At 39.4% G+C, this 23063-nt stretch overlaps 1 long non-coding RNA gene across 1 annotated transcript in view; it reads right to left on the reverse strand.

Annotated features, from left to right (window-relative positions):
- Positions 1-12621: 12621 nt before the first annotated feature.
- LOC113255117 (uncharacterized) overlaps positions 12622-23063 on the reverse strand; it is a 913389-nt gene continuing 902947 nt past the window's right edge. The window contains exon 26 of the long non-coding RNA XR_007190393.2: positions 12622-13036. This is a non-coding gene — a long non-coding RNA (uncharacterized LOC113255117). The remainder of the gene's footprint in view (positions 13037-23063) is intronic.

Here is a 23063-nt window from a genome sequence, read left to right on the forward strand (position 1 = left end):
TGAAATTCTGTCTTTCTGTCCTTCCTTCCTTCTTCCTTTACCAAAAATTTATTGGATACTTGCGTTGTATCTCGTACTATAATAAGGTACAGTATTGGGTTAGTTATAGACCCTAGCTTGGGGCGAGTGTAATAGTCCAGAAGGAGGAATGACACATACAACCTCCCTCTACTAACTTACCTGGAATTGCTATTTCCTCGACTATTTACCTGGCCAATGTCCATCCCTATTTTAAATCTCAGCTTAGATGTTTTATCCTGTAGAAAGCCTTCCTTGATTTCTCAAGTTTAATCTAGCACTTTAATAGTGATTAAAGTGGAGTGATGAATTATTTTTGAAGGAAAAGCCCAGAGAAGATTTTACAGAGATGATTGAAAAATGCGTGAAGAATGAATAGCAGAAAAAAAGAAAAGCAACAATACAGGAAATTATGCTCATCCAAAGGGGCCAAATGATTTGATGAGCATAGGAATCTATGAGTGTATTAGTACTACTGGAGCTTAAATTATAAAAAATTGTTAAGTGAAAAGAGGTTGGCAAGTGTGCAGGAACCCAATTCTGAAGGACTTGGGAAACCTGTAAAAGATTTGAAGAAGTAAAGTGGCAGGATCAGATTTACTTTTTAGAAATACCACTTTTGCTTAAATAGAGAGAATCAACTTGGGGCAAACGATATTGAATGCCGGAGATCTATTAGAAGGCATTTCCAGGGGCTCCTGGGTGGCTCAGTCAGTTGGGCATCTGCCTTCGGTTCAAGTCATGATCCCAGGGTCCTGGGATTGAGCTCCATGTTGGGCTCCCTGCTCAGTCAGAAGCTGTTTCTACCTCTACCTCTGCCACTCCTCCTGCCTGTACTTTTCTCACCCTCTCTCTCAAATAAATAAAATCTTCAAAAAAAAAAAAAAAAAGCATTTCCAAAGCTTAAGAAAGAGATGATTAGGTTTTGAAGTAACATGGGGTTACTTTGGAAATAACATGGAAGGATATACAGAAATGGAAAATAGAAGTTTAGGTGAAAAAATAAAGTACAGACATTTAGGAGAAAAAAAAAAAGAAAATATATGGTGATAGCCTCCTTGTAGTCAAGGGAGAAGAAACTAAGCATGCTATTTCGTTTTCTGACCAGGATGACTGAATGGCTGAAGACCACAAATGAAGAGAGCCAAGATAGGAGGGAAGATAGGCTTTGAAGTTGAGTTAGTTAAATTGGAAACCCCAGTTTTCTCTCTGAAGAAAGGATGGACATTTGCTGTGGAGAATAAAAAAGAGGTGGTTAGGGGTTTAAATGGAGTGACACATGTTTTGAATTACTACTGAGGGAAATGGGAGTAGGAGCTAAGAGAAGATAAGTAAAACCTTTATGGGCAATGGAGAGAGGCAAGGACGAATGAAGTTGAAGGATGTAAATATTCAGTGGCCCCAGTCTAGAGCTGTATTGGTTTTTTTTTTTTTTTTTTTTTTTTTTTTTTAACCAAACAGCCTCAGAGTACCAGAGTGGACAATTTGTATGATTGATTCAGGGCGGAGAGATATGACAAAAGGATGTCATTGCAAAAGGATGTCATTGCAGAGAACTGGGAGAGGAAATGAGGCAATTAAGGAATACCATGGAATTTAGAGGGGTTCTAAGGACTCTACAGTGTAGAAGGTATAAAGAAAGTGGTTCCAGAGGGAGGCAGAGAGGCAAGGTGTGCTTAAAGAACAGGAGAGCAGAATTTCTGATTATTCTAAAGTTGGGAGAAGTTTTAGTTCCTGAAAAGGCCCAGGAGGAGACATGAAAAAGAACTAGGAGAGAAGAGTCAAGGTCAAGCCCTGTGGAATTGAAGAGATTTTTGATGAATGTGAAAGGGTATTGCAGGATTCTTCCATATGGTCATTGAAATGTTCAGGATAATAACAAGTATTCAGTTGGAAAGAAGCTGTGATCCAGGTGACAACCCTATGAATATGGTGGTTCTAACCTGGAGGTCAACAGATCACATATATAAGGAGGGTATGTTTGTGAACAAGTAAACTGATCTTCGGTGCAGCAGAATTTTATCTTTTGGACTAGAGTGTAAGCCTAGAAAGTCTCAGGAGCAACCTGAAATTTCTTGAACAGAAGGGTCAAAATGAGGAGGGGGATGGGGGCAGTTCATCACTCTTCCAGTTGCATGATATTGAGGTATAAGAGAGTGAAAGATCTTTATTCAGGAGTGCCCTAAGAAAAGTATTACCTTTGGGGAAAAGCCAAATTTGAATTGAGAGGGAACATTTTGTGTTCTGTAAAGAGATCGAAGGTGTAGTATTTATATCCTGGGATTCAGAAAGAAAAGGAATTGGGAAGGTGGAAGAAGTAACAGAGCAGATGTCATATAAATGGCCCAAGATAGCCCCTGTGGCTCCCATGTTGTTTATTTCTTTCTAGTAGGTTAGGAAAGCCTGCTAGCACCAAACTCAAATTCATACACATCTGATTGCTTTAAATATAGCTCAAATAGGCATATTTTTAGTTATTTAGAATTTGCCTACTTTCCACAACCTTTGAAACTGCACCCAAAGTCTGCTAGCCATAAGTGAGACAAACTGCAGTTATTAAGGACCTAACACTGTAGCCACCCTTTGGAGCTCTCTGACCCAGAGACTCCTTTTGCTTCTGAGTGGCATCACCTTGACATGCAAACCCCCTCTTTGGTTTCTCCTTCTCTCCCAGGAGGTCCCTTGCCCTAGTCTCCTCCTGAAGGTGGACTTGTGTCACTGACCGGAGGTCTCTTGATGGGAGACTTCTTCCTTACACAAATCTGTCCAAGCACCACCCAAGCTTCTTGCGTGTTACTACCTCTCATGGTCCTGCCTCTTGATCAAGGTACAAGTGCTTGAACTTTCCACAGCAGAGAGAACAAAGCAAAGAGCCTTAGTGATGGTAGTCAATTATAGGGATAGGTAACACGGATATGATTGACCCTAAGCTTTTAAACTTCAGGGCACAGTTATTCTGATGCTAGACCTTTAGGAGCAAAAGATGGTTAGAAATCAACAGGGTCTTCTTTCTGGTACTTGGTGTTATAAAATATGAACACAAAATCAGTTTTAAACAAGGAAAATATAATGCTAACTGGTAAGTAGGGATGTCTTAACATCTAATTTTTAGACAAATGAAAGATAATTATGGGGGGGAAGATTGTAATTAATTCTATATGCTTCAACCAAATTTGTATGTTCCTAAAAATGTCCATGAAAATTTATATATTGAATATATCATATTTTATGTACAATTTATATAGATTTTTATATGCATTGGGGAAACTACATAGTTTTGAGAATCCTATGAGGTATCCTTTTGCAAAATGAAGCTTGTGTATTTATTTAAAAGAAGGCACATAGGGAATTTTTAAATTAATACATGGGTATCAAACACTAACAGTGATTGTAAAAGTACATTCAAAAGATAATAGTATTTGCAGTAGGTTCCTATTGCTGCTGTAACAAATTACCACAAACTTAGTGGCTTAAAAAAAACCAATCTATTCTCTTAAGGTTCTAGAGGTCAGAAATCTAAAATGGGTCATACAGGCTAACATTAAGGTGTTGGCAGAGCCATGTTCCTTCTGGATGCTCCAAGAGCAAATTGACTTCCTTGCCTTTTCTAGCTTCTTGAGGCCCTCTGCACCTTTGGTTCATAGCCCCTTCAAAGTGTATCACTCCAGCCTATGCTTCCTTTCCTTTCCCTTCTCACATCTCCTCTCTATGACCCTTTGCCTCCCTGATATAAGAACCCTTCTGTTTACATTGGGCTCACCCATTATCCCTAATAACATCTGCCGAACTCCTTTTGCCTTGTAAATTAACATAGTCATAGGTTCCAGGGATTGGGATGTAAACATCTTTGGGGGGGGAGGCATTATTCTGCCTACTTTAGTATTGAATGCCCTTTTTGAAGATCAAAGTCCTTTGGGACAAAGGTAATTATTAGTAACTTAAAGTTTTTAGCTTTTTTTATAAGCAAATATTTGAAAGAAGAATGAGCATTAAAGTTTGACTTTAAGATTTTATAATGATTATTTTTGAATGTCAAAACACTGCTCAGCATTATTTGCCCCACTGAACCTTACTAACAGATTGTATGGCTGCTTAAGTAAGGGGTGAGTAAATGGATTTAGATAAAATACGAACCTATGTGATCCTTTGTACAAAATGTTTCTTAAATTCTTAGGGTTCTCTTTGAAAGGAATTTCCCCCCAAACTCTCAAGATACAGAGTTGGGTATATTTGGAGCCCAAATTTTCATTTAGAAATAAAAATTGTAAAATCATGCTTACCAAAGAATATGGGTTGAATTGTGTGTATGCGTTTGCATATGTGTATGTGTATATGTGTATTGTGTTTATGTAAATGCGAGTGTGTGTTTGTGGTGGGTAAATACGTATGCCAAGGGGACATTATAAAGATACTTCCCAATCCATTTCAAAGAGTAAGAACTGGAATTCTCAGGGCTGGGATTATACTCATGAAATTTACAGCCTGACTAGTGTCCTCTTATAACTGCAAGGGTTCCAATTATATTCCCATCTCTGCTGGCTGTGTTTCCTTTGGGCTGGAAACTTGCTTTGACAAAGAGCTGGTCAGTCTGACCCAGCAGGTGAGGTACATAATGCCTTGCATCATGTGGGTTCTCAAGATAGTCACCAAGTCATTCTGAGATGACAGATGAGGGCTGACACAGCTTTTGTGTTTACCAGGTGGAGCTGAATTTAGCTAGAGCAAGAAGGGATGAGTACGGATAGCAGCAAGTCAAGGGCAAGAAGGACTGCCGAGCTTTGTTTCTTTAAGTTTTTTAATGTCCATATGAAGGCAACTTAAATCTCATAAATCTTGAAATTCTCCAATATAACAGTCGTTGTTTTTTTTTTTTTTTAAGATTTTTTTTTTTTTTTTATTTGACAGAGTTAAAGACAGCCAGCGAGAGAGGGAACACAAGCAGGGGGAGTGGGAGAGGAAGAAGCAGGCTCATAGCGGAGGAGCTGATGTGGGGCTCGATCCCATAACGCCGGGATCACGCCCTGAGCTGAAGGCAGACGCTTAACCGCTGTGTCACCCAGGCGCCCCAACAATCGTTGTTTTAACCAAAATCACAGTTATTAACCTATGGCACAATCCTAATCAATGCCCTTTGGTTCAGTTTTGTGAAATAGCAGCTAAGTCATAAAAACTCAAGTCTTTTGCTTTGTATTTTAAATTGATGCTTGAAAAAAATGGTTGTGTTATGATTGTCTGCTGAACTTTCTTTAATATATTTCCTCAATTTAATTTAGATTTTAAAACTTTGTAACATCAATATTTCTAATAGGAAAAATACCTATTTTTTAAAGAAAATATGTAGAAAGGTCAATGTAAAGTCTTCTCTCACACTCTTTGAAAGTTTCATTCTTTGTCAGGGCACCGTTCTTCCCAAGAATGGAATACTAATAATTTCTGCCTGCAGAGGATCATGAAGACTTGGTAGTTAATGAAAACTAACTATGAAAAAGAACGAAATCCAACACTTTCTGCTATCTAATTATCTCAGCATAATTAACTGTTTGCTAGATTTAGCACCCAAATCCTTCTTTCCAAACTTAAATTTCATAATCCTTTTGATTCCGCAAACATGATAGTCTTTCATATATGTGAACTAGAGAGAGTGCATAAGGAATAATTAGGTTCACCTGGATTTCTTTTTTTCTTTTTAACTTTGTCTCCATCCCCCTAAACTTGGAATACAAATTTAGAATGTTGCTTCTCTTCAGACCATCACACCATCATTATTTCTTCCTTCTCACTAAAATGCAACCTCTAAGATGTGTCTAAATAAAAACAAAGAAATCACACATTTGAAGATAATTAGTGTTTTTGCTTGTGAAAGATTTACCCATTCTCAAGATATGTTTCTCTGTCCATTGCAATCAGTGTTAATCATTTGGGTGTCTCCAAACACTTGATCAGATGTTCACATTTTACCCCCAAAAGTATTAGTTTGAAATTCATCAGAGATTTTTTAAAGTGTCAAAGGAGCAGAAGAGCAAATAGCTCAACATACCTTCCTCTTGACCACTAATGCAAGTATGATTAGAGCCATAGAAAAGGCCAGTAAATGAGAAAAATGCAAATGTTCATCATATTCCATTGCTGTTTTGACACAGCAATTAGATTTGTGCAGAACAGCAAGATTGTTCCAATTCTATTCTCCCAAACATAAGTCTTAAAAAAAGAGGTTACATTTGTGACTGTAGCTCGTGGAGCATCCAATCTGGCATCCTGAAAATCCATATGTAAGCCACACTTATATCTTAAACCTGTCAAACAAATAAATGTACAGAAGCAGTAATTTATGTACTTTATAGACTGTTTTGCCCTTTTAGAGCAAAAGCCTAATTTTCAAGTGTTGCTATTTTAACTTCTGGCAGTGCCTGGGAGATAACTGAGGTTCAAAATGTGAATTTTACAAGTAAAATGTGATTCAAAAATTGATTTACCCTGTTCTCACTACATGTGAGACAGAGAAGAGAAATGCTGGGTGTTTGTGAGCTTTAGGCAAGGGGAAACATATTGCTAAGTACAGAAGCCACGCAAAACTTTGCGGGTTTTCAGTTTAGAAGTGAACTTGAGCCTTTCCCAGTTCAAGATCTGTTTAGGGCCGGCAAAACATGACTTTCTGATTCAAAGAAATAAGGCTTAAAAAGGCTTATAAAACAGGCTCACAGGCTTCTTGTACATCAAATAGCTCTTACACAATGGCATTTAGATGATTTAAGTGTAAATGAATCAAAGACATATGGATTGCATTTCCCTTGAAATACGCATGGGTTTTAAAATGAAGGGAAAACATACTTGCCAAAATCCTTTTTGGGTTGTGCTGCATCAAAAACATTTGGAAATGACTTTAAATGTTTGGAAGAACCCCAGACACTGGGTTCAGTCACCCCTGGAGATTAAATCAGTGTCCTTCATCCAATGATAACTAGGCCCCTGTTTTGCAAAGACATTTCTTAAAAATGTCAAGTCCCTAAACTGACACTCCCTGAAAACTGACTTTTTTGATGTTTGAATTGCTAATTCAATGATAGGGTCTTATTATGGAGTCTTCCCCAGAGACTAGGAATCCATTTTGTGTTATTTAAGCCACCAGAAGCACATTCAGTTTTGCCCAATTTCTTAAATGTGGTTAAAAATGTAAGTGCTTTCTGTTCTGGAGGTAAAAAATTAGTGGTTCTAGGAGTCCAAAAAGAAATCAAGTTTTGAGCTGAATGAAGGGACTATATGATCAAGAAAGATAAAAATGGAAAACTTGTTTTTTCTTGAAAATGTATTCAGGCACAAGTTCTGACATCATGTGACTGTTAGCATACTTCAGAAAAAAAGGAAGGAGGGAGGGAGGAAAGTAAGGAAGGAAAGAAGAAAACTGGATGGTAAAACGTCTTTGGCGATAAAAAGAGAGATTGTGAGTGAAATACAGAAATAAATCAGGTTTAACAGAAATGGGTAGTTTCATGAAAACAGCTATGCAGAAATAATAACAAAACACCAAGTACAACAAATTGAAAAAGACTGGTGCACGGGAAGGTGGTATGTTGAAATGAATGAAGCCTAGGTTAGCACAAGTGATAAAGCATTAGGAGGAAATAGAGAAGCGGGGAGCTGTACTACTGGAAGAAAATGTGTTAGATGTTAAAATCAAGAAAAAAGAAAATAAAACAGGACAATACCGAAAGTGACAGCCTACAAAGGCACTTAGTAGTTAGGGGAAGAATAAGAAAAGACCACCGAAAACATGTGAGAGGCTGTTATTTAAGTCTGTGAAGCCAAATAGCTTATATTAAAAATTCTAGATCTGATTCCACATGTAGTTCTGATGTGAGAGGAAAGAGCTTTCAAAATTGTTTAATGACCTCCTGATAGGAAGGTTAACAGGATTATCACGCAGTTCACTGGAGGATGGACAGCAACTCTCCGCGTGTCCCTCACTCAATGGTGAGATTCCAGTATTCTCCTTTACAGGGAAGTGTAAAATCATTGTGCTCCTCAAAGGCATTAGTCATAAAGTTGGGATGCTTTTAAATGAGGGAAGTTCAACATAAAAGGGAAATGAGGAAGGGAAGAAAAGGGGTTTAAAAACCTGAGCTCTTTTAGCTTAATTCTGCGCTGCCTAACTATGGGGGTGTCTTAGGGGACTGAACCTCTCAAGGTTTCAGTTTACTGTCTCCTCTCACTTCTGACTGGGTTGCTCTCGGCCTAGTAACTAGTGTGACGTTCTCTGCTTCTGACACGTTATTGCTCCTCCATTCTGCTCTCCAACCATTTTCTTGTCAGTGGAGAAATATTCCCCACCTTCCCTTCTGTTACACAGACCACAAAGCAGTGCTGCTTTGCATTGCCAGTGTCCTGTGGAGACTGTAATGAGAAGGGTCTCCATGATAGCTTCCTTCTGATAGTTGTGGCCTTAGTATCAACTGGGTGTGGGAGAGTGGGGATGGGGAAGGGAAAGGGAGGGAGGCAGTCCAAAGAATATTCTGAGCAATGCTCATCAGCCATGAAATAACACAAATTAGCCCTTCTCTTCTTTGATGACCCATTATTTTGCCCTAGACTTGGATTCTCTCACTTCTGAGAAACCGTATTATGGTAGTTAGTGCCAGATGCTGTAACAAACAACCCTAGAATCTTAGGGACTTTATCCAGTAAAGGCTTTTCTTCTGGCTACTACCACACACAGTCTGTGTAGCAGGCAGCTTCCCACCCCATGATTCTGGAATCCCAATTCTTTTATCTTGTGGGATCACCTTCTAGGGCCTCTTCAGAGTTCACTGGTGTATTAGCTGTGTTTAGGTGGCTGACCAGCAAAGAGTGAGGAAGATCACACGATACATTTTATGTCCATGACCGGAATGGGTGAACATGACTTTCATGACATGGCATCAGTCTAATTGCAAAGGATGCTGGAAAATGGTTAGTTGCTGTTGTTGTTGGTTGTTTTGAGTGCCCAGGAGGAAGATGTGATTAGCGAGCTTTTGGGCAGTCTCTGCCACATTGACCAAGGGGCTTTTCCATCCCTGATGCAAATTAATTCTTGTTGGTCTGTCTTCCCAGCTTTTGCCATATGTTCAGATATGTCTGCGTTTATGGACATTATTTAATGTGGAAACTCAGATTATTTAAATATACAGAGCTAATACTTGACAGAACTGGAATGTAATTCAAATTTTCCTGAATCTCAAGTTATGTTATCCCTCTAAATTTTATACTTGGGCCATGGCAATAGGAATGAGATCAGATTGGGAGGAAAATGACTCCTTTGCTTTGCACCCCTGGGGCCCTCTGAGATAACAGAATGTCTCCAGCATCAAAGATTTGGTATAGGTAGTACTATTGCTAAGGTATTTAAGAATAATGCATACAGAGGAAACCCTGAGATTGATACTGTCTCACAGTGGTGAGGGAGTGAAAAACACCAGGAGATAGTGAATGCCCCCACCCCATTCTCCAAATTGGACACAGTAAAGTGGGCATGTCCAGTGGCCTCAGAAAATATATTTAATTACTCTCTTTTGACCAGAACACTGAAGCAAAATGTCAAGGGAAGACCACTGAGAAGACAGACAATATATAGGACTGAGCCTGGATTTTAGTGTTGCCCTTCAACTGTAGTTTTGCTTTTTTAGCAGCTGTGCAGGTGTGGATGCATTACTTCAAGTCACAGAGCCTCCATTTTCTAGAAAAGAAGTTAATAAGGGTACTATGCCTAACAAATAGGAGATACTGCAACTAAGGGGTATTCCATTTTCCCTTTTTATTAATTCTCTTTCATAAGTGTGGCATCAAGGGGAGGCATCATGGTGCAAAGCTAATTATCCTGGATGCTGTGGAAAATTGATGAGGCAAAATGGTATGAATTAATTTATTCATTTTATCATTACTAAATTATTAATCCACTTTCTCATTCATGCATCCATCCATCCAGTCATTCAGTAGTTTATTCATTCAGTAGTTTATACATTCACCAAGTATATACTCACTATGGTAAAACATCATCATAAACATTGGGAAAATCCAAAAGACAGCATGAATCCTGCTCTCAGGATCTGTGTCTACTAATGGAGGAGACAGGCATATGCACATGGCATGGAAATTATAAGGTGGAGCATGATAAATGGCATAGACATTTTAAAAGTAAGGACTGTGGTAGTGCAGAAGAGGGAGGCTAGAGCAAGGAATGTGAAAAGTGTAAGAGAATCAGCAGCATTTGTGTTGGGACTTGAGCAGTAGTGGCTCCAGTATTTCTGAATAAGTGGAATTACAAAAAGTTTTTTATTTGAGTATAGTTGACACACAAGGTTACATTAGTTTCAGGTGTACAACATAGTGATCCAACTTCTCTATATGTTATGCTTTGCTCCCGACAAATGTAGCTACCATCTGTCCCATTATATTGCTATTACAGTATCATTGCCTATATTCCCTGTGTTGTGCCTTTCATTCCCATGACTTAATCATTCCATAACTGGAAGCCTGTATCTCCCACTCCCCTTCACCCATTCTGCCCATGTCCCCACACTCTTCCTCTCTGGCAACCATGTTTGTTCTTTGTATTTACAGGTCTGATTATGTCTTGTTTGTCATTTGTTTTGTCTTTTTAGATTCCACCTATGAATGGAATCATGTGGTGGTGTCTTGGTCTGACCTATTTCACTTAGTATAATATCCTCTAGGTCCATCCTTGTTGTCACAAATGGTCCTCTAGGTCCATTGGTGTTGTCCTATATGGCAAAAAGCTCATCCTTTTTATGGCTACATAATATTCCTCTCTGTGTGGACACACATGTGTGCATACATCTTTTTTATTCATCTATCAATGGACACTTGGGTTGCTTCCATATCTTGGCTATTGTAAATAATGCTGCAGTAAATAAAAGGGGGCCTCAGTCAGTTAAGCACGCACCCTTGGCTTCCACTCGGATCATGATATCCAGGTCCTGGGATTGAGCCCTGCACTGGGCTCCACGCTCAGTGCAGTCTGCTTGTTCCTCTCCCTCCTCCTCTGCTCTTCCCCCTACTCCCACGTGTGCATGCTCTCTAAATAAATAAAATCTTAATAATAATAAAAGGGTGCATATATCTCTCCAAATTAGTGTTTTCATTTTCTTTGGGTAAATACCCAGTAGTGGAATTAATGGATCATATGGTAATTCTATTTTTTAGTTTTTTGAGGAACCTCCATACTGTTTTCCACAGTGGCTGTACCAATTTATATTCTTACCAACAGAACACGAGGTTTCCTTTTTTCCCCACATTCTCACCAATACTTATTTCTTGTCTTTTTGATTTTAGCCATTCTGACGGGTATAAGGTGAAATCTCACTGTGGTTTGGACTTGTACTTCCCTAATGATTAGTAATGTTGAACATCTTTTCATGTGTCTATTGGCCATCTGTATGTGTTCTTTGACAAAATGTCTGTTCATGTCCTCTGCCCATTTTTTAATTGGATTGTTTATTATTTTGGTGTTGTAGAAGTTCTCTTTGGAGCAACAATCTGATTGGCAGAAGCACTGGTATTTCTTTTGAAGCCATGTTTGCATAGCAAGAACACCAAATTTTCTTAGGCTGTGTATTACAAAAAATAAAGAGAACTCAATTTTCAAAGATGCTTTTATTCACATTTTTTCTTATAAAAATCAAAATCTAATAAAACATTTTTCTTTCTCCTTATTTGCTGAAAAATTAATAATAATTATTATTTCTGGTTAGGTTACTTAAGGGGCTGTATTAGTCAGCTTGGGCTGCTAAAACACCATAGACTGGGTGACTTAAGCAACAGAAATTTATTCCTCACAGTTCTGGAGGCCTAAAGTCCAGGATGCCAGTATGGTTGAATTGTGGTGAGAGCTCTTGTCCTGGCTGGCAGATGACTGACTTCTCAAAATGTCCTTTCATAGCAGAGAAAGTGCTCTAATGTCTCTTCCTCTTCTTATATAACCAGTTCTATTGGATTAGGGCTCCACGCTTATGACCTCATTTAACCTTAATCATCTTCTGAAAGGCCCCATCTCCAGATACAGTTGCATTGAGGAGTAGGGATTCAACCTAAAAATTTGGCGGTGGGAAGAGGAACACAATTCAGTCCATGGCAGGAGCTGACAGAACCTCACCTCTTGGTGCTCTCTCTGCCTTGGAAACATGAGTATGATTCCGTTTGAGAACAGACTGGAGAGGTAATGGGAGCAGTACAATCTGCTTTACCAAGTAATGTCTCGGAGTTGTCATTAAAAAGCTCAAATGTACAATTCCAGTATGATTTGCATACTTGTCAAAGGCAGTATCTATTTGAAATAGTAGTAACTGACTTTCCTCCTCCCTTTTAGGTAAACCTGTAAAGATTCTCATAAGGATAAAGATAGAAATTTTGTCATTTTCCAATTGCTGGTTTTATAGAAAACCAACACAAGTTTTTACAGATTAATAAATAATTTTACAGCTTTTCTGGATTTTGTTTTTTCCTGCAGGTCTTAGAGATTTTTGAGCCTATACAATTTAATCATGATTAATGGCATGTTTCTCAAAAACCAACATGCATGGCTTGTAGCAATAAAAATAATCACTGCTAGTTGACTGAGGAGGGTAGGAACAATCTGAACTTTTGTAAGTCAAAAGTTAATTTCAAAGAGGCGCTACCTTTCCAAATAAACCACCTATTTGGTAAAACTGTTGCCAATAAAATATGAAAAGGGGTTCCAGTTCTTTAACGCGTGTGTCATGAGTTTAACTCATGTGTCATGATTAAAATTCTGCTTTGTAATTCACATTCAGTTCTCACTTATTTTGTACTGAATACAGCTATGCTGTGCTATAAAAAGATAATTTGGACAGGATATCTGTTGGTTTTAGACTGTTTGTTTTTGTGTCCCCTCAGTCAGAACCATCCCCTGGGAAATGCTGGCCCTTGGGAAATCACATGGTTTGTCCTCTTTCCTTTAGTCTGGCATCTTCATGCAACTGAAAGGATGTTCCACTCAACAGTGATGACTCTGGAGAGAGAAAAGAAATCACAAATGGGCCAAATGCAGCTTAAGAGGTATGTGCAGAAGGAGGGGCAAGGTCAAGGAGGTACTTTGTGAGAATTAGGAAAAAGGTGCAACTTCCCTTGGGTGGATAGCCAACCCCATGCCAGGGTATGTGGTTTGGCAAACAGAGCAAAGGCTGCATTTAGTTCCCATTTCCTCTTTTAGGTGGGCAACTGCCTACAGTGGTCTTGGGCAGAGCCAACTTAAGGCCTAATTTGAGGGATCAGCTTTTAACAGTACCTGCTTACACTTTGCACATAGTAAATAGTTGGGAGATGATAGTTCTGAATGAGTAGTATAACCATTATATTTGAATAGTGCCCAATCCGTTGCAGAAGACTGTATCCCAGAATGAGTTACAAGTCCAGCCTGTAAAGGTTTTCTGTTAATCTGGCAGAAAAGCATTTATGAGTAGCATAGTAAATTTGTAAATTTCTCTTCAAAAAGATGAATGATAATTCCAGAAAAAAGAAAAAGGAATCAGTAGTCCATTTTCCGATCTGTCCAGGTAAATTTGGATTGGGGATTATTTACATTTTTGTGTGAAATAAAATGAAGCTGGTTAATAAGCCTGCGTGCGAAACCAGAGGCTAAGATGACTAGTATGGGCCCTTTTGCTCTTAGAGAACTCTTCAACAGCTACACGGGGAGTTGCTGTATGTGCTTAAAGGAAGATGCAATAAGTTATCTTCTCAGGTCCCGCACTGGCTACATAATATTCAGAATCCCCAGTGCAAAATGATAATGTAGGGGCCAGCATGGTGGGGAAGGCAATCTCCCCTTTGCACATATGAATGGGTGACCCCCCCCCCCCGCAAGGCACACAATCTCTGTGGTGGTACACACTTAGTATCTGGGTCTGAGGTAGGCAAGAAGCCCCCTCCCAATCCCTGCCAAACAGTCAAGGGCCCTGCCAGCAAGGGGAAGGGTGGACCACCTACTGTCCCACGCTGGGATGTTGTGTGCAAGGACTGGCCTGTCTGTATTCATGCCAGAACCCTGGCCTAGGGGAATCATAACAGAAACAGTTTTTGACCTTGACCTTAAAGAATCTCATTTCAGCAGGTCTGGAAAGGAGGAAAAGTTAATACAGACAGAGGATACTGCCTGAGGGAAAAGCACAGTGTGAAAACCTAGGCTTAAGGAATGCTGGTCAGCGGAGGGGTCTGCTGGCTGGGAAGCAGATGGTTAGGGCTGGTGACGTGACATTCCTTCATTCAGTAATCATCTATTAAGTGCCTACTACTGTCTCAGGCCCTGTGCTAAATGCTGCTGATATGAGCGAAATCAGATGTGTTCTTTACTCTCATAGGGCTTACAGCTAATGAAAAAATGAGGGTCAGATTGAGGAGGTTCTTGAATGTCATTTGAGTTCAGAGTTTCTCTGTAGACCTGAAAATCTCTCAAGTCAGAAATATTTATCTTTTGTCTCCTGCAACCTCTCCTATTGCCACCTATAAGTCTAAATTATTTCTTTTTAAAAATTGTGTTTATTACATGTCCCTCTCTATTTATTTGTAATTTTTAAAAATTTTTTATTTTTTACTGCTTTCCACTCTTTATTATAATAGTGAAGACAGGAATGCATTACTGAGGAAGTCTTTGCCAGAAGTCACTTGTAGTTTGGTTGATTGGAATTCAAAGCATATTACCCGCTGTTAAACTTTGCTAGCCGTTCCCAGGAACATAGTTAGCCCATATATACCTGCAATAAATACTACAGAATATAACTATCACATGGGAGACTGTTTTTATGGGAAAATTCACTCAAGAAATTCTGAGATAATAACATACGTGACTTACTAAGGCTAAGTCTTTGCTGGTATAATGGTAGAAGGGACTTCTTTTTGGTGACTTTCCACAGCATGCCAGGCCAGCCTTCTAAAGTGAAGAGTAGGATCTAAGATTAACCCTGAGGTGCGGATGTGGGAGGAGTGAAGAACAGAGTGGGGGATATATAGAACAGAAGACTGGGGAGAACAGGCTTGTGGGGTGGGTGTGGGTACAGAAGTGGGAGACTATGGACAACCAGAAAACAGTGGGTACATGAAGCATGACAGAAGTAAGGACCAAGAAATGGGAAAAGAGGAGGGAATTCGGAGGATAAGGGCCAACTTGGTCTTATTTTCCATTCCCGCAGTACTAGCATTCTGCCCAACTATTGAAAGCCATCTTAGAACTATAATACTCGAATAACAGGAGCATAAGAGAATGTAGAATCAACAGGCTGAAGGTCAAAGGGCAAACCCCAGTTCTCCCATTTACCAGTTGTGTGGCCTTTTGTAAATTACTTCACTTTTCTGAGCTCTGGCTCCCTATCTAAAAAGTGGGTGACACTAATGGCCCCAGACTTAGATGGTTATTTTAAGGAATAAATGAAGCTATGTGTGTGAAATATAGAATGTAAGCTCCACACAGTTAGAGAGTTTGTCTTGTTCACTGCTGGATTCCCAGTCCTTAAAACGGTTCCTAGCACTCTTCAAGGGCTAAACAAACAAAAAATCAGTGAATAAATAGATAGAGATTTGGAGGCGGGATGGCATTTTAAAATGGCTAATCCATGGTTTGTCTGCAGCTAATTAAGCTACTCTAATGGTTACAAGAAGTGAAGGTTATAAAAGAGTGAGGCTGTCTGAATTCAAGTCCCGACACTGGCACTCAAAATTTTTGTAACCATGGGCAAATTTTGGCCTCAGTTTCTTCTACCATGAAATTTGGGTAATTATAGTACTCATGAGATTACTGTGAAGATAAGATGCAAAGCAATTTGTGCCTGGCACATAGTAAATGCTCAGTAAATGTTAGGTGTAATGACAATGATGACAACTTTGCTATTGAGGGCAGTTCTCAGCACTATAGGAAGGTTTCAAGTTACCCAGAGACAAAATCATCCTGTGCTCTTGCCAAAGCTGGAGCAAGAAGTGGTGTTCTTTGTGAATCTTCTCTAGCCATCTTAGAAGGGTGTGTGTGGCCCCAAGTCTGGCAGGGACCGAGCTGAGCAGAGCTGTTCACAGCAAATCTGTGATGATGATCTTCTCATCTGTCTTCTAAGCTGTGGGCGGCTCCTTCTTTGGGAAGCAAGTTATAATCAGAACTTGGAACAAGCTACCTTCCAAACAATGCTCTCATTGCCTTTTCTGCCATTTAATTAATGCCAGTCTAATTTTATAGAAAGTATATAAATATGTCTTATGCATATTTGTACCTATATTTTTCTGTAAGCCCTGCCATGAGGTATATAGCCATTTAAATCATATCCTTCTGATAAATATCTCTGGCCTGAATACTTACCATTATTTTTTAGAACCACATATAGGGAACTTAGCAAGTAGAGGGATGGATGTTGCTAAAGCCAACCGTCGAGTTATCATTGACTAGAACCAAAAGGTGAACCTCTTATTTCTTCCAGATTATATTTTGCTGTGGGGATTTAGGTAAATTTCAGCTGAAGGCACTCAAGATTGCTTTTGCTCATGCTTTCTTTCCAGTTTTTGTCAAGAAACAGACAGCAGTCTATTGGCTGCCACTTGAAGGTTATGAGGATAATGACCCATGCATTCTGTTTTTAACTTTCTTTTTAGTGCACAGAAATTTAAATCAGGCCATGATTTAAATACATCCAAATCCTGAAAGAGTTGCACCATAACCCTTGCAGGTTTAGCTCGGATCAATTGTGTGTAGTGGAGTGACTTTGCTGAGCTTTTCTGTGATTAAATTTGCACTGTGTCTGTAAGCATGTGCACCAGCAAGCTGATTTTATTAGAACTTTGAAGAACTAGTAGAAAAGCTCCTTCTTTTTTTTACCAAACGTGGATTTAAAAAATTACACAGAAATCAGCATTGTCAAGTCACATGAAGTGCAATTATAAGCAGAAGGCTCGAAACCTGTTTTTGCTTAAAGCGTTTATTTGATTTAGCAAAAACAACAGCAATGAATTGTATTCAAAAGCACTTTGGATCCCCTGCAACAGTATTATTACCAAGAGCAGGGTCCATATAGTATCCCACCTTTTTCGTTTGGGTCAGTTTTCCTTAGGCTTCCCAAAACATCCCAATCTGTGTTTACAATTCTGGAGACAAAGTATTATTCAGACTCTAGTTAGTGCCCAGTACTTGGAAATTGGTATTATTAGATAATTATTATTACACTGATTTTACATTTTTATTTTCTTGAAATTTTCTGTGGAAGTAACAGAATCCCAGAGATTAAAATGCAAAAATACATCATTAAAACATTTAACATAAACATTTCTATTCTGTCTTCCTCCTAAACTGTTTGGATTTATTTCATCTTTTCCCTTTATTCTCCTTTTCCCACAATAATCCTTTTAACATTTTGAGCCCCTAGGTAGTCAGTGCCTACAATCAATACTCAATAGGAACATAAATGATAATAACAGGGAAATAAGTTGAGGACCATGTCTTTGGCTCAGAGTTCACCATAAGAATAATTCTTGGATAGCTATAATTATATTTGATTTTTTTCTGATGTAGTCCTGTCGTATAAGATCTAGTGCTGCATTGATTCCTTCCTCTTCCTTTTGCTAAATTATCACCCCAGAAATAGATGACTTCCAACATCCCCCAAATCCTTTGTTTAACTACCAAAAATCATATTTAGGGTCTACATGACAGAGGATACGTGACAGTTACAAAACTGTTATTTTGTGTTTTTGTGTTTTCAACAACCCTGTCACGAAGTCAAGGCAAGTGGAGGCGTCTCTGTTTTAAATGATGACTTTGAAATGTGGACAGGTTAAGTGGCTTGTTCATGGTTACCTAGGCAGTGACACAGCAGCTAGAGGGATTCAGGTCTCCTGATCCACATGTACAAGACTCTCTTTATTACCCTGCACAAAATGTTAATTGTCAGATTAGACAAACTCTGAGTAGAGGGTTGGCCAATTTTGTGATGAGATGGCTATAGGTAGCAAAGGATACTTGTTCCCTTAAGTTTATTACGACAGTGCTGGACAGCTAGCTCCCTGGACACTCTCTTGAATTAGTCTTAAGGTGTAATGGTGATTTCAGGCATGCTAGAATATAGCATCAGAGACCTGGGGAGGTCCAGGTAGTGGACTGGAATAGCTGCAGCTATTAAATATCTAGGTCATCTTTTATAGAGGGTTGTAATATATACTCTAGCTTCTGATTTCAGTGCTGCCGGGAAGGAAAAAAAAAAATCCATCTTGCTAAAATGTAGTCAGACAGCAGTTTGTCTTTCCAAAACATTATTAGGTATTATTACAGAATGTGAACACCTTTCATTCCTGACAAACAGGAAATGTATGCCGCACTACTGGTATGTCAATCAGAGTGATAGCATCAATTTTATGGTTTTTAATTCATCCCCACCTCCTGCCGAGCCTTTTGCTCATCCCAAATTATGAATCTTAAAAGGTACGTGATTAAGAAGAAAAAAAAAATATGTCTCTGCCTGTGTGAACTCCCTTGTGAAGAGCTTAGAGGCAGATATTTAAGAGATTTGTAAAGCATGCCCTGACCACTCAGTGATTTGGACAAGTGACTTCCATTTCCTGCAGCTGGCAGTGCCCCCTCATGCTTTTGCGCTAGTATTTTGCTAGCAACTCAAGCGGATATTTTTTATATGCATTGACACCTTTACATTTGTTAAGGAGCAGAAAGAAAATAAATAACGTATTAAACGCTGTATTTGTCAGTTCCTGATGCTTCAGTTACATTTTAAGTTTTCAGCGTCTATTTCTTTAGCTGTGGGCTTTTGTTGCTTTTGATATATATGAAATAATAGATACAAAGCCAATTCTGGAGCCTAGCTTTGAATGCATCAGAGCAATCTTTCTCACAATTCTTTTCTTTCCACCCCTTAATTCTTTTCTTCAGCATGTAATGAAAATGAAGAGCACTGCCAGTGTCAGTAGGAAGTGAGGGTGTTTATAAATAAATAAATAATGTGTGCTTGTGTGTGTGTGGGGTGTGTGTGTGTGTGTGTGTGTGTGTGTGTATGTATGTAGAGTGTGACACACACACACAGAGACTCTACTTCTTCTCAGTAGGGGTTTGGGAGCCTGGGGTGTCTGAATCTGTCCTCCATGCTCCGCTCTTGTTTCTGGTGAAGAGCCATTTTTCTTATTTTTCCTATGCAGCTCCACCTGGACTCCATTTGCTGCCACAAACTGCAAATATCACGCACTTATTTAAGATTTAGGAATGTGATCTGATAGTTGCTGATTGGAAGGTGAGGCAATAATTACCAGTTGGTCAAGGTCAACTTTCCCTTTTTCTGCTGACCACAAAGTGAATGTTCTGTCATTGACAGATAATTCTCTATCTGCATATAGCACATGATGACATATTTGATGGGACTTCAATAAGGACTTTCAATGTATGGTGGCCTCCATGTTTAAATCACCCTTGGTCATTTCAGTCTTACTTAGCTTTAACATTTTCAGTGCTTCAGTGTCTCAGTGAGAGTGCATGGAGCCTTGAAGTAACCCATGTGGCATCTGTTTGTGAAGAATTTTTCATTCTGCTTTTACCGCAGTTTCTCTATGATTCAGAATTGAAGTATGCTGATTCTCTTCCATGCGAGAAAGCAAATGTGGAACATGAGCAAGAGTTCTTCCTTCCCTGGTTGGACACTAGCAGAAAACAGTGAGTTTTGAGAGTGGTGGTTAAAGGCATGTGCAAATGTGGCTCATGCAGCAGGGCCTCCTTCTAGGGAGGCAATGCCCTGCACAAAAAGCTGCCCTTCCCCTTTGGGAAGAAAGAAGGTATCAAGGAGCCTATCAAAAGAGCTTTCTGTGAGGGCGTAGCCGCACCTGTCTTCCCTTGTGTATGTGGTGTTAGCATTTCCAAAGTGAATTTCTGAACTCTCTCTCACTTGCTTCCTTAGTTACTGGGTTACCATGTTACTAAAGGCAAGGGCACTGAAGCATAGAGAAATTAAGCAGCTTGCTTTAAGGTCACAGAGATGGTAAGTGGCAGAGCTGGATTTTGAACTCATGTTTTTGGACTCCAAATCCAGTGCCCTTTCCTCTCCCCAATAGTTGCTTATTATTAGAACCACTTATTTGGCACTTACTTCTATTTAAATTCTCAATTAGATTACTTGATTATGAATTCCTTAAGAACACTGACATGTCTGTAACAGGGATTTGCACAGGGTACACACTAAATGAATATATACTTTAGACTGATTAATGAGCTGACCAGTTTTCCTCACTCTCCCTTTATGTGGTATGGCATTTAATCGCAGCACAGATGTTTATAGGCATTAGAGGGACTTACGCTGGCTATTGGAAACACGAGGTGATTGTTTTGGACTAAATAGTTCTGTCCCCCCAAATTCATATGTTGAAGCCCTAACCCCCTGTGTGGCTCTATTTAGAGATAGGGCCTCTGAGGAAGTAATTAAGATTAACTGACATCGTAAAGGTGGACCCCTGATCTGATAGGATTAGTGTTTTCATTAAAAAAAAAAAAAAAAAAAAGACACCAGAGAATAAGCTCCCCCCTTCCCTCTCCCTTTGTCCTCTCTCTCTCCCCCTGCCATACTGCATGTACTGAGAGAAGGCCAAGTGAGGACAGAGCAAGAAGGCAGCTATCTATAAGCCAGGAAGAGTCTCACCAAAACCCAAATCATCTGGCACCTTGAACATGGACTTCCAGCCTCCAGAATTGTGAGAAAATAAGTTTCTGTCATTTAAGCACTCAGCCCATGGTACTTTGTCATGGCAGCCCAAGCCGACTAATACAGTCTAATAAGCAGGTCCTCATCCTGTGGGGAGGATAGAGAACAGCCGAACTGGATATATGCTCATGTGCTTTGTCCCTTTGAAAGTGAAAGTCAAGGTTATTTTAACAGCGGGCCCAAAGTGCCCTCAAAGTCAAAATGGCAAAGTCAAAATGGCTCAAAACATTTTGTACTGTTTAGAATTGCACACAGCGGTATTTGAGTCTGCATGGTTAGAGCTGAAAGTGAGGTGATGGCAAAAGTCTTCAAAGAGAAGATGAGAGTCTGTGTCTTGAAGAATGAATAATAGTTTTCTAGAAAATGAGGTGAAAGAAAGTACGTGTTCCTCAGAGAGAGCAGAGATATAAGTGAACACAGTGGGATCCTGGATTCTGGAGACTAATTCGTTATGGCCAGAGCTTACAAAGTTCATGGAGGAGTTACAGAAGGTGAGGTTGGAAAGATAAGGGAGAGCCAGTTCTTTAAAAATCTTCATCTGTTACGCTTAGAAATCAGACTCCAGTCAGTAAGTTACATGGATGACATAAGAGAATTTTAACCGTGTAGTTATAGAATTAGATTTGCAGGTTAGAAATCTACTCTTGATGCACTGTGGAGATTACACTGGAACCCAATCTTGGGGTTAGGGCTTGGGATGGGATGTAAGGTAGTGAGGCTGAACCATAAATTCTCTAGGAAAGATTACAGAAAAGCAGTCATGAAGCTGCCTTTGGTATTACATCCTTAGCTGAAGGACAGAGCTCAAATTTTCAGTCACTTCAGAATTCAAGTAATACTTCCTTCTTTTTATTATGGCACTGGAATAACTTATTTTTTTTTTAAAGATTTTATTTATTTATTCATTCGACAGAGATAGAGACAGCCAGCGAGAGAGGGAACACAAGCAGGGGGAGTGGGAGAGGAAGAAGCAGGCTCATAGTGGAAGAGCCTGATGTGGGGCTCGATCCCAGAACGCTAGGATCATGCCCTGAGCCGAAGGCAGACGCTTAACCGCTGTGCCACCCAGGCGCCCCTGGAATAACTTATTTCTAGAGGAGAACTGACTTATTGTTCCTGTGGATACCACACATCTTGAATGACACCCATGCTCTGGTCCTCATCAAAACCAGAGTAGCTCCAAAAGGAGCAAGCCGGTGGTCTGGTGAGAAATTCAGCATTCTCTCTTTTTTCTTCTCAACACTCTTTGGTTTCATTTTTATAAAGTACCACATTTTGCTGTGCTTTTTGCTGGATCTGAGTGAATGTTCTTAATCCATTGTTTCAGAGGGCAGTAAAAGGAACAAGTAAACATGTTCAGTGAGCAACTACTAATCAAGCCCTAAGCCCAAGAGGATTCATGAAATGTATAACCATATCAGTAGCCTGGCCAGGATGCTGTAGACTGAAGCTAGTTGAAATATGGGAGGAAGTTCATGTTTTTGTGGCGTGGAGTGAACTTTTTCTGTGTGCCTAATGGGTTTTAAAACAATTGTAAAATCACTACTCTTAGACTCTCCTGAGAGTAACTGCCATATGAGAAAGGTGGACAACTTTGTCTTGTGATTAGTATGCTTTCCCCACTTGGTATTGTGCTCATTCTTTCCTCTTCAAATAAAACATTGGTCTACTGGAGAGGCACTGTTGTCACTTTTATGTGTCACATGGAATCCTTGAAACTGACTTTACCTGTTAGTGCTAACAGTGATGATCAGTTATCATGACACCTGCAGATGCCTTTCTTCCTGGGCACTTATTATCATCTGGGAATCTTGTCACGCCAGTCACCCCAGTCACCCCAGAATGTTTCCTTATGACTGTGTTCTTAGTAGCTGTAAGTAACTCTTTTACTCAACAGGGAACAAGAGCCAGATGGCATGCAGACATGTGCTTGAGACTGGGTGAGTCTCATTTGTTCTCTATTTCTTGTTACTTACTGTCACTCCTTAGCTAACCACACATAAGGAACCCACCCTGTGGGCTGCTTTGTCGTACGTCTGACATACAATTACAGTAACTGGCTTTGTATTAACATTATTGTTACTATGGGTTTCTTTTGTTGTTGTTTTTCAATCTGGCTCATTTTTTTTTTTTTTTGAAAGGTGAGATATAAATAAATTCAACAATGTAAACAGGTCAGCCAGAACACAGATGTGTAAATACAATGAATGTTGTCCCCTTCTAATGAATAACCTTGAACTTCTTCCAACAACAGTGTTACAGCTCAAAAATAATTTTATTTGGGAAATTCTCTTTTGAAATGTCTTTAGAGACTTTGCC

Source organism: Ursus arctos, unplaced genomic scaffold, assembly GCF_023065955.2.
Source record: "Ursus arctos isolate Adak ecotype North America unplaced genomic scaffold, UrsArc2.0 scaffold_5, whole genome shotgun sequence".
Classification (NCBI taxonomy): Eukaryota; Metazoa; Chordata; class Mammalia; order Carnivora; family Ursidae; genus Ursus; species Ursus arctos.